This window comes from Phaseolus vulgaris, chromosome 1 (genome assembly GCF_051622355.1).
Source record: "Phaseolus vulgaris cultivar YP4 chromosome 1, ASM5162235v1, whole genome shotgun sequence".
Taxonomy (NCBI): domain Eukaryota; kingdom Viridiplantae; phylum Streptophyta; class Magnoliopsida; order Fabales; family Fabaceae; genus Phaseolus; species Phaseolus vulgaris.
In genome coordinates, this window is record NC_143498.1 from 17,172,629 (window position 1) to 17,185,714 (window position 13,086).

Sequence of the window (13,086 nt, forward strand, 5' to 3'; positions counted from 1 at the left end):
AACTTCCACGGAACCTTCTTATGTTGACACCTCATTTTCTCTCACTTCACAAACTGCTGACGTGGTACCACGTGGCACAGTAATTATTTTTGGAAAATGATAAGTAGACAATTCAAATGGATTTCCAACCAATTAGGTGGCAGAGTTTGATGACGTCGTTAAAGGTATTTTTGTCATTTGTTGGAAAAATCAGAAATTAAGTAAAAAAATTGATTTTTTATTTGAAACAGAAACATATGGAAAATGTTTTGCAGGTTTCCTTTCTACGTGCGAACGGAAAAAAACCATAAGAGTTTCTTCTGCTTGTGCGAATGAAAGAAGAGCATTGAAGAACGGAAGGAGATCATTGTCTTGTTTTGTGCAAACAAAATGAGACCATTGAAGGGGTTTCTTGTGTGTGAATGGAAGGAGACCATTGAAGGAGTTTCAAAGGTAGGAGAAGGTTTTGGGTTAATTTTTGCAAAATTCATGTTTTCATTTTGTGCAATGGTTAACTATTTTATTACAGAAGTGACAAACTACTTGGTCATAGAATGTTACAATGTCAATGACTAAATTTGCTAAAAGTTGAAGTTAGGTGATGGCTTAAGAATGATTTTATTTCTAACAAAAGAAACATGAAAGATTATAGAGAAGATATCTTCTATATACAATTTTTCCTTTGTATATCTGCCAAAGGAATTGGATAGATTAAAACATGATTTGAATTTCATAATGCTGCAATAAAAAAAATGGAAAGTGTTTATTAATATTGATTCAATGGTTTTCTAATTGTATTTTCATAAATAAATTTGTGTATATAATGCAGAATATTCATTTCAAACAGTGACATCTTGTTTTGGGACGGAAATGATGTTCGTCCAAAACTTACAATAGATGGTGTTTGTAATATCCTGCAAGTATTTGTCAATGGACAACTTATAGGTAACCACGGTATTATATGTTTTCTGTATTTTAAAAAGAGCAAGTTCGAGTATTTTTGTTCCTTAAATTAATGGAAGTTCAATTATGGATGATGCACTTTATTTTGTAACTTCCATAGAAAGATTCTTAGAAGGAATCATAGTATGTGCATTTTCTTTTGTAGTTCAGCTATGCTTGAGAAAAATAACACTCACAATCTAGATTGTCTCACTTTTGGGAGAAATTATATTATGTACAAATGGTTTGTTTGTGTTTATCTATATTAAAGATATGATTTGATTGTGTTAGAGACATGATTTGAATACTACATTAAATAAATAAAGAGACAAGATATGATTTGATGGGGAAATATCTTATAAAAAATTTCCATTATTAAATATTGGTTTTGTTCATATTATTATATATGTCCTACATTATAAGTAAGAATACTCATTTACACCACACAATTAAAAAAAATAAAATCAATATGATATCAAAATCTCTCCAATATAATGAGTAGAAATAAAAAAAATATATAAATTATAGTTTAGAATATGCTAAAATATATATTTTTTCAAATTTGTAGATTGTGGTACCAATTTCCTGTCCAAGTGAAGGTGTCATTAGATGAAGGTAGTCCAGTCTCTTCAACTTCTCCCAGAATACAATGATTTAACTAACTCAAACAATGGGTTTACAGGTGAAATTCATGTAGGAACTAATTGAAGAAAATAAGAGAAGGCAAAATGTTATAGAAACTGATTGAAGGTAATTGCACAAGATTGCAAAACTGTTAAGTTGATCTTATTCATCTTGATTTACTTTAATAATATATATATATATATATTATATATATATATATTATATATATATATATATATATAATAAAATTACAATAACTGGAAGCTATAAAATAGGAATACTAAGAGGTCTGTAAACTGACCATTAATGCAATAATAACGGTAAAATAGTTTAAGGTAATAAAATCAGAATTAATAATAATAAAATCAGAATTAATAACATACATCCTCCCTTAATTCTGATTTGGAAGTTCCTGTCCCAACAGATCTCTTAACTTGATGATGAAAGCATTGATCTTCAATGGCAATATCATCTGCAATCTGATCTTCTAATCTGCAATATTCCAATTTGATCATGTTCTTCCCAACTTGGTCTCGCAGGAAGTGATATCGAATATCAATGTATTTACTTCTTTGATGAAAAATTGGATTCTCTGCAAGATTAATTGCAGAGACATTGTCAAGATACATCTTAATTGGAATATTTAGATTAAAACCAATCTGAGTCATGATATTGTTTTTCTCAATCGCCAACAATTTTTCATTCATAGCCTTTTGCTATTTGGGGTGTAGAATGGCATCTGCAAGTCTCACAGGTTCTGATTCTGCAAGAAAAGCACAGTGAACTAAATCTCCATTGTCATCAACTTCATCATCAAGATTTACTTTGCAATCTTGAAGGTGTACAGGTTGTCGTTGCTGCCTTCTTGGTCGCTCCATCATAGTTGCAATTGGAGTTGCAACTTCAGGTTGAATTACAGCTTCAGGTTGAACTGCAGGTGCTTCAGATTGAACTACAGGTGCTTCAAGAGTGACTCCATCTTCCATATCATCATTCAAAACATAAATATATCGTTTTTTTGAATCCATTTCAGTTGTTGCATTCCATTGTCAATCCTCATCTTCCGCAAATGTAACATCACAACTAACAATCACCTTCTTTGTCATTGGATTGTACAATTTGTATCCCCCATGCTTATATCCAATGAAAATGGTCTTCACTGCCTTATCATCCAACTTCGATCTTGCTGCCTTGGGGACATGAGCATAAGTAATTGACTCAAATACCTTCAAGTGTTGCACATTGGATTTGAATCCACTCCATGTCTCAATCGGAGTTGTGTTACGAACACTCCGGGTGGGTGATTTGTTTATCAAATATACCGCACATGTTACAACCTCAGCCCAAAAATCATTTGGCATACCTTTCGCTTTAAGCATGCTTCTCGCCATGTCCATGATTGTTCTATTCTTTCTCTCAGCAACTCCGTTGTGTTGAGGTGTGTAGGGATAGGTTATGTTATACTGCAACCCAAGTTCTTCACAATGCCTCTTGAACTCATTACACTTGTACTCACCCCTCCATCACTACGCACCATCTTAATTTATTTGCCACTCTATCTTTCAACAAATGCTTTAAATATTTTAAAGTAGTGGAATACCTCATCCTTGCTTTTCAATAGATAAGGTTTTCCTTGAAAAATCATTAATAAAGGTTAAAAAATACTTATTACCTCCAACTGATGATATGTTCATCGGGCCACAAACATTTGTATGAACAAGCTCCAAAGGAAATTTTGCACGCCAAGGCTCCTTAATTACCACCACGTCCTTTGCCTCGTGAACTACCATGTTTATATAGGAGCTACCAATTGAGGTTTGTGCTTGTAAAGCCTATTCAATTGGTTTTTCAATCTTATTGTCATTCATCCGCTGCTCATGTGCCCGTAGACAATAATCTTACTGTCATTTTTGAAATGTCATCGGCCTCTTCAATTGCGACAACAACATGTTCAAATTTGGGAGTTAAAGATCTCAAAATCTTCTCCACCTTTGTCTGCTCCGAATGTGTTTCACCATTGGTCTTCATCTGATTTGTTAAGGCAAGAACTTTATTTATATAGACATAGACAATATTTGTGGTTTTCATCTGCAGCAATTCATATTGGCGTCTTAGGGTTTGAAGATGCACCTTCTTAATCTTATCATCACCTTTATAATTGGTTGACAAAATTGTCCAAGTCTCATTGGCAGTTGTTGCTCCTTCTAACTGCTCAAATGTCTCGTCATTCATCCGCTGCTCATGCACTCGTAGGGAACCAGACAATAATCTTACTGTCATTTTTGAAATGTCATTGGCCTCTTCAATTGCGGCAATAACATGTTCAAATCTGGGAGTTAAAGATCTCAAAATCTTCTCCACCTTTGTCTGCTTTGAATGTGTTTTACCATTGGTCTTCATCTGATTTGTTAAGGCAAGAACTTTATTTATATAGACATCGACAATATTTGTGGTTTTCATCTGCAACAATTCATATTGGCGTCTTAGGGTTTGAAGATGCACCTTCTTGATCTTATCATCACCTTTATAATTGGTTGACAAAATTGTCCAAGCCTCATTGGCAGTTGTTGCTCCTTCTAACTGCTCAAATGTCTCGTCATTCTTCTTCTAATCATAGTGCGCTACTCGTTGCGCCTTAGTTGCATTAAGTTGCATTAGCAGCTAATGCAGACACTTCACTCTTAATGACATCCTATAACTCATGATAATCAAACAAAACTCTCATTTGCACACACCATCGATTGTAATTTTTTCCATCAAGGATAGGGACTGATAATTGGGTAGAGTTCATGATAACATACTAGCTCTTGATACCAGTTGTAGGAACTAATCGAAGGAAATAAGAGAAGGCAAAAGGTTGTACAAACTGATTGAAGGCAATTGCATAAGATTGCAAAACTGTTAAGTTAATCTTATTCATTTTGATTTACTTCAATAATATATATAATAAAATTATAATTAATGAAAGCTATAAAAATAGGAATAACAAGCTTGTAAACTGACCATTAATGCAATAATAACGATAAAATAGTTTAAGCATAATAAAATCAGAATTAATAACCTACATTGATAGTATATTTTGAACATGTATCCTTTTCTATAATGGAAAACTTCTCTAACGTGTTATGTAGGTATTTTGGGATTACTTAAAATTTTTAATTCATACACTGTTATCCACCTTCAGTTCGATATTTAAAATAAATATATATTAGAATTAAAGTGTTCGATATTTAAAATAAATATATATTAAGATTAAAAGAATGTACTTTTTATAAACTGAGGAGCTTGTATACAAAGTCTGTTGAGGGTAGTGTTCATGTTGGATCAGATTATCTCGTCTTTCTATATTAATCGTTGATAATACAAATTAATTTTTAAAATTAATAGTTCTGTATAAACATGTTGGCTTACGGAAGCGTACACATTTCGACTTTTATGTGCTTCCTTATGTAATTTCTATGAAACTCAGACATTTATCTTAAATGACGTGTTGGTGTCGGATACTTATATCGGACACTGACACTTGTAGGACACGTATTTGTAAAGTGTCCAATTCAAAAAGTATTTGTTAGATTTCTGACAATTCTAGTATAGTTCTAACACAATTTTAAAAAGAAAAAATACGTTAATTTTTTAAAAATTCAAATTTATTGTATAAATTTTTATTATGATTATAAAAATAAGAAACAAGTCTTTTTGAATCAGTAGTCATGAAGAACATTTTTCTCCTCAAAAAAATAATCTATAACATACTTGTGCACATAAACCTTTATTAACAATTTATATAATTCATAATTATATAATATATAGATCTGTGTCCCCGTATCTTACATTTTAGATATTATAGGTATCTTCGTGTCCGTGTCAGTGTCTGTGCTATATAGTGTAATCTTCATTAAACGTGCTTTTATTTTTTAGATACCGTATAGTGCGTGTTTAATTTTTAGATACCGTATATTTATATTCCCCTTTTGATTTAAATTTATATCTTCAACTATACTATATGAGTAGTAATATATGGGATGTGATTGTTTGATTAATTTATGTAGTTTATAACTTTTTTTGAATATTTGTAGTCTCTTTTAAAAAAAATGGAAATGAAATCAATTTAAATCAACATAAATTGGATTGAACTTTATTTTGCAATCAAAGCAATAGATAGTAAATTCTTTTATGAAGTGATTGAATTAAAGAGTTTACTTCCTACACTGTCATAATTTCTTCTTGCACTTTTTTTTTTTTTTCAAAATGTTCATTGTTGGAGATCCCACATCGACTAGAGATGAGAGCCTTTCATTGTATATAAGTGGGTGCAAACCTCAACCCTATGAGCCGGTTTTATGGGGTTGAGTTAGACTTAAAGTCCACTTTGTAATATGGTATCAGACCCATTTCGAGCCTATCCTAGCGAGTATTTGTGTTGGGCCTATCGTGCCACCCGCTATCGGGCCGCTATCGGACCACCCAAAATATATAGTCCCACGCACTAGCTTCTATTTATCACTTTCGGTGTGAGGGGTGTGTTGGAGATCCCACATCGACTAGAGATGAGAGCCTTTCATAGTATATAAGTGGGTGCAAACCTCAACCCTATGAGCCGGTTTTATGGGGTTGAGTTAGGCTTAAAGTCCACTTTGTAATATTCATCTTACTCTTTTTATTTCATAACAACATTCAATATGTGTTGAGAAAAAAAAAATTCAATATGTATGAACCTATATTATTGTCGTTATTTGTGATCTTTTGCTTTGGAAGATAGATTTTCTAAAAGAAATTGTTGTTAGAAGTGAAGGTCTTTGTAGGAGGTATTGAAGTTAATTAGTTGTGGTGGGTAAGTTTCATGTTTTATTTCAAAGCATTCAAATAATATTGGGACAAATTCTTTCTACACTCAACCATTTTTAACCTGCACCTTATACATTTTTTAATTTCCAAAAGAAATTTATTCTGAAAATAAAAATCCAAAATTGAAAAAAGTACATTCTAAAAAAAGCAAATCTGAAATAGTTTATTATGTTACAAAAATTAAAATCCAGAATAGAATTCAAAAATTCAAAATGTTATTTCCAAAAAGTAATTTTAAAAATACAAAAAAATACGTTCTAAAAAAAATTCAAAAACATTTAAAAAAAATCTGAAATGTATTTTTATTTGTACCTTCTTTTTATTTAAGGATATTTTTATTATTTGTACAGGTCTAAATTTGATAAAGTGTAGGAAGGAATTGTCTAGCATTGGAAGTGTTCACATTGGTTTTTGAGTTTTTTTTTTTTTAAATTGTGGAATTAAAAAATACTTATAGATTGAACAATTTAAAATAGTAATTTGAGATTTTACACTCTTACCAACTATATATGATTAAAAAAATGTAACTTTTAAGAGTGTACTATTTTTGTAGTTAGAAAAAAAATTAATTTTTAGATTATACGATAAGGAAAAAAAACATGCCACTAGAAGAATTATAGTTGTACAATCCAAAATAATAATTTAAATTTTTATATTGGAGAATCTGTAAGGTGTTTTAGAATATCTAATCTAGAAGAATCTGTAAGGTGTTTTAGAATATCTAATCTAGAAGGGTAATGCACACACCTCATCACATAGTAGAAAATGGTACACGAAAAATACAATTTGGTCCACACTTCTTTGAAGTCTTAAAAATTGGACAATGATTTTTCTTCTTTCATCAATGTTAATGTAAAGAAATTTCACCTTTCAACGTGCCATGTCCTATTTCCAAATCTCCACGAATATGTATTTTTAAGGTAAATGGATATTACACATTTAATTGTGTAGTTTCCTTAAGATGTACATTTGGTGTGGGATTTCAATATGTTTTGGTATAAATAAATCAATTTAAATGTAGTCCATGGTTACGAATGTTTTGGTTGTGAAGGGCATAAAGAATTTTGAATGAACAAGTTATCTCTCATATTCTTTCTATAAATGATTTTTTTAATATCTTAGAAAGCATGAATTATTTTTTTTGTAAGTTATTGCTTTCACACATTCAAGAATATCTTCAATAAGTTTTTACATGTGAACACTCTTTTGTTAAAAGATCATTTTGAAACATGTGTAGTGATCTTCTTATTTGATAACTCATTACTCTATATCTTTGTGATTAATCACATTGAGGTGAAATCTTTCTAATTTGTTGTAAAAGCTTGTTATACATTTGATTGGTGACATATTTTTTGCATTTCATATATTCATTTCTTGATATTTTTCACTTTATGATTGTTTAAGGGAAAGATTAATCACATTGAGGTGAAATCTTTCTAATTTGTTGTAAAAGCTTGTTATACATTTGATTGGTGGCATAGTTTTTGCATTTCATATATTCATTTCTTGATATTTTTCACTTTATGATTGTTTAAGGAAATTGTAGGTGCATTATCTTCAATTAAAGTGTAATTACATGTGAAATGTAATTGTAATTTTAATATTTTCAAGGTAGTTAAAACAATACTTTAAGGTTTAGTTGATTGAAATTTGACGTAGAATCAGTTTATTCAAAAGTGTCTAAAATCTTTTAAGAAATATTTCTTTCTCCATTTCTCGTATTAATGTTTTTCTTTAACAAGAATCTCAACTTTGTAATCAAGTAATTCAACAAAAATTTTCATATAATCTATCAATTGATAAAACTTTTATAAAAATCTCAATTCACCACCTTCTTGGTATTGAACGACTCTTCATTTTACACTTGGCATCAAAGCTTTTTTTGATAGTTTTTTAAAAGAAATTTTTTTTTTAAAATGACTAGTTATAATAAGATCTTCTTTAAGGCTCATCAATTAACAAACCACCTTTACTTTATTTTAGACAATTATCCTTTTTGAACAATTCACATTTTTTTGAATCAATTGAAAAGGGAGCATGATATGTTGTTGTTAATTGTCATTTTATCCCTTTTTAGATAATTGAGATATCCAGGTTTCAAAGGAATCTCTAATTAAATTAGAAAAATAAAATAAAGTGATAGCAAAGAACATCGTATCATCTACACTCACTCTTGATGAGTTCTACTAGGTGTCAATATGTCATAGTGTCAAAGAGATGTTGGACACTTAAAAGGTTATTCATAAGGGCACTAAAAACATTAAAAGAGAAGGAAAGAACAATCCCAAGAATGTGAGATTTTCAAAATGTTTCAGTGTGAAAACATATGTGATATGTAGAAAAGATTTATTCATATAGCGAAACATCTTATAGTTCTTGGGATAATGTTTGATACAAAATAAACTTAACCGTAAGATTCTAAAGTATTTGAATGGAACATGACAATCTAAGATAACAACTAACTCATAATCAGAAGATTTCATATCTATTGGCAAATTAAGAGAACATGAGTTTGAGTTGGAGAGGCTAAAAGAAGAAGAAGATGATGATGAGAAGGGAGTTTCTTTCAAGATTGAAGCAACCATATATGAAACAAAAAGGGAAGAAAAATACAAAAATTAAGAAAATCTAAATATGATGATAAAAAAAGTTTTCACCATGAGGAACAAAAATAATAATAAAATTCAGCAGCAAATGTAATATCATGTATTTAAAGGTATAATTATTTACATTAATGATTAAAATAATAAAAAAAAACAAAAGTGTATTAATAATTGTGTTAGAATGTATGGCTTTAAACTAGAGGGGGGTGAATGGTTTAAAGAGGGTTTTCACAAACTTTTTAGTCTAGAATGAAATTCCTTTGAGAAAACTTGATTCAGAATTCAGTTTGCCAAAAACACAAAGCAATTTAACACAGCACCAGAAAAACAATCGGTTGTTTCGCAGAAACAATCGGTTGTTTATACCAGTTAAAATATACAAACTGAAATTAAAGAGTTTAAGGGAGAGAGAGATTGCCCACACAGTTTATACTGGTTCACTCTTAAACCAAGAGCTACATACAGTCTTCCCAAAAATCACTGGGGAATCCACTAAGTAACCAAACCTAGATTACTTACACACACCACCAAAGAAGTGACATTGATCCCCTTAAGACACACACTTCCTTTGACTCAGCACATACACCACCAAGAATGTTGATCTTGACAACCTCAAGAGCGCACAACACTTCTTGGCCTATCACACCAGAGTTTACACAAAGTACATAAGGATTACACTTGTTACAAAATGATCTGAAGTCAATACAAAATGAAAATCCTATTCCACTCTCTCTTGATCAAAGCAATCTTTAACTCTTGAAAAGCAAAATCAGTGAAAAACTCAAATTTGTTTTTCTATGATTAAATCTTAGTTCTTGTTTGTTACAAAAGTTGAACAAAATCTTTATAGCTTTCAAAGACTGGTCAAAGCATTTAAAACAGGAGTACATTTAGTTACAAAATCATTTAAAGCTTAGTCAACACTCAAAACAGTTTTCTGTTATGATTTGAAAACAAACAATCTGTTGAATGTGCGAATCAATCGGTTGTTTTGGTTTGACAGCAAGTCAACCACCAAAAACAGTTTTCAACCTTTCTCAAAACACCTAAGAGTAAACCAATCGGTTGTTTCGACAAAACAACAGGTTGTTTTTCACTTAGTTTGAAAAACACTTTCAATTCAAAAGGTTTGAGAATACTTAAGCTTTGGATTCAATCAAAAGTGGATTTACACAGATAATCTACCCCAGATCCTATTCTAAAACACCTCAGCAACAGCAAGCACATCCACCCTTCCATCAAACTCAAAGGATTTGGATTCTTCAAAGCTTGAACACACTTGATTCAACAAATTGGACGAGATAAACTAATTAACTAAATCCTAGTATAAGAAATTTAGTGTTTTCTATTAACTCTTGAAACATTTACAATAATTACATAGAAACCCCTAAAGTTTCTTAAAATTGCAAATTAATCCTCAATTATTTTTACAGTTGCAATTATGTCGTTGATTAACTACTTAGGTTAATTTTTGTGAGCACACTATAGTATCAATGTAAATTAATTATTTCATTTATAAGTACCAACTTACAATGAACTTTGTTTGACAATTGATTCTAGTATGAATTTAATTAATACATATACATTAATTTTTTTTTCACTGTCTCTAGATTTTAATCCGTCACTAATAAGATTATAGAAAATTGAGAAACACATTGTCTGGTCACTCATGAGATGAGGTAGATTTTTCTTGCTTTATGCTATAGAAGCATATCCTATGTCTAACTCATTTCTTCTTTCTCAAACTTTTAAAAAATCGAAAGGAAAAAAAAAACTATCAAAATGTATTAAAGTTTTAAAATATGAGTATGTTGTTGTGGACGATTCCTCTTAAAAAAAAGTATGTTAAATAAACATGAAAATAAACTAAGAGCTTAAAACCTTGAAGAAAAATTATGAAAATCTCCATTTTGATTTTAAAAGGAAAGAAAAAAAATATATCTATCCTTTTGAAAATAAAAGTGTTAAAGAAGAGACATCATTCACTGAAATTGGATGATCTATTTGAGAGAATGAGACTATAAGGAAAGTCATATTGATGTGATTAGAATTAAGGAAAGGATTTACTAGAAGAATGAATAGTACATACAAAGAGCATGACAAAGAAAAATAAATACAAAAGAAATTTCAAATAAAATTTATAAGACAGTGCTTAAATAAATTGAGGGGAAAAGGAAAAATAAAATGTAAGTCTTTTAGCAGATTGCAGAATATTGTAAAGGAATAAAAAAATATTCTATGAACCTAGAAAGACAAGAATGGAGATTGGCGAAAGCAAATGGATGATTGGAGCAAGGAAGAACTACTAAGAGCTTTAGGAACCTTGGAGAAGTTGTGAGGTGTACGAAGAGTGATATGTTATAATGTAGTTCTTCTTTAGTGTTGGATGAAATTGATGGAAGGCAGCAAAGGACTTGTACAATTTGTGGAGGAAGCACTGAATGGACATTGATGTTCTTGGTCTTGACGTGAGTTTTACAAGATGAACGGGCCAAGAAAGAGGTTATGCCAACTTCCTTGAGTTTTTAAGAATGAATGAGCATCATAGAGAGGGACTTGGATAAAGTGTGTTGAGAATTTCATAAACACAATTTCATACATCAATCAAGTCTATAAATTACAAGATGAGAGTCTCTTATTTATAATCTAAAGAGACTCCTAAAAATGAATATTGAGTCCTCAAAATACTCCTCATTCCTAACATGTCATGTGACAATCTTATGCATAGAAAATTTTTCATTCCTATCTTACCATGTGGCAATCCTATTTAGAATAAGTTCTCTCGATAGGTGCCTTCATCCAGTTTTCATCTTTGCTTGAATTTTTGGAGGAACTTGGCGAAAGCTAATAGAGGTAATGGATCAAGGAGAGATCCAATGAAGCTATGGTTTCCTTGTAGGTGCATGAAGAGTATGGAGAGTGATTGATTGGGCCATATCAGTTGAAGATATGAAGAAGAAGACCAAAGGTGTTTATCCTAGAGAGGTTTAGACAAGAGAGTGATTAGGTTAGCAATTTGGCAGCATAACATTTATAAAATTGATCTTATTAAAATGTTAACCAAGCACCTCCTTTTATAGTGGAGAGGTCCGACCAAGCTTACACAAAAATGATAGGGAAAATTCAAATTAAACATTTTGAATTAGGCGCCTAAAATGAGTCACATTGCAAGCATGTCCTAAGCGTGCTTCATGTGAAGGTCTAAATGAATGCCCTAGGTTAAAGTGGGTTTCAATGAAGCCCTAATTTAACTCGTGTTGATTTTTAGATGTCTAACCTTAACCTTAATTCAATTAAGAAAATTTACAAGTAAAAATCCCATTCTAATTTTAACAAAAAAATTAAATTCTACTCTAGAAAATTTACACTAGGTTATGTCATTTTTGAACATGTATAAAAGGGTGCCTCTGCCATTAGTAGAAGAGTCTTAATCTTCTTGTATCTTCCTTGTCACAACCCTAGTGATTGGTCCCGAGCTGGGCCTTCTGCCATCATCTCCACTCCTAGCTTGCCATGTGGCAATATTATTGACAAGAAACTCTTCATTCATAGCTTGTCATGTGTCTTTGAGTGATGGGAGAGTCATGGAAGGAGGCACCTAGCTTCACTCTTTAAGGATCTTAAAGAGTCAACAAGCCAAGAAGAGGCGCCCCAAGGTAGTCTTGTTTGGAGAGAAAGATATTCCTATTCTTAAGTTGACTCAGAAATACAAAACCAAAAAATACTATTATATTATTTTATACAGAAACTAAGGCATATATTATTTCTAAATTCTTCCAATTTGAACCTCTGCCCTTAGTTAAGAAGAATGGTGGCTTTAGAAAGGATGATCCTCCATCAGGTTAGGTCTAGTCACTTGAATAGATGAATAAGAGACCAAGAAAGGTGTTTACCCTAAAGAGAGAAGACTAAGGAGAGTATTGATGACTTTGTACGGCAAGTGCACCACGTTGTCTACAGTAATAATGTGTCCATATGGACAGATATCGAACCCACAAGGAACAACTGAATAATCAAGTAAAATATTCACTAAATATAAAACAGAATAATAAAAGTTTGTTGGAATTTGTTGTGATGGCAATGATTAATAAGA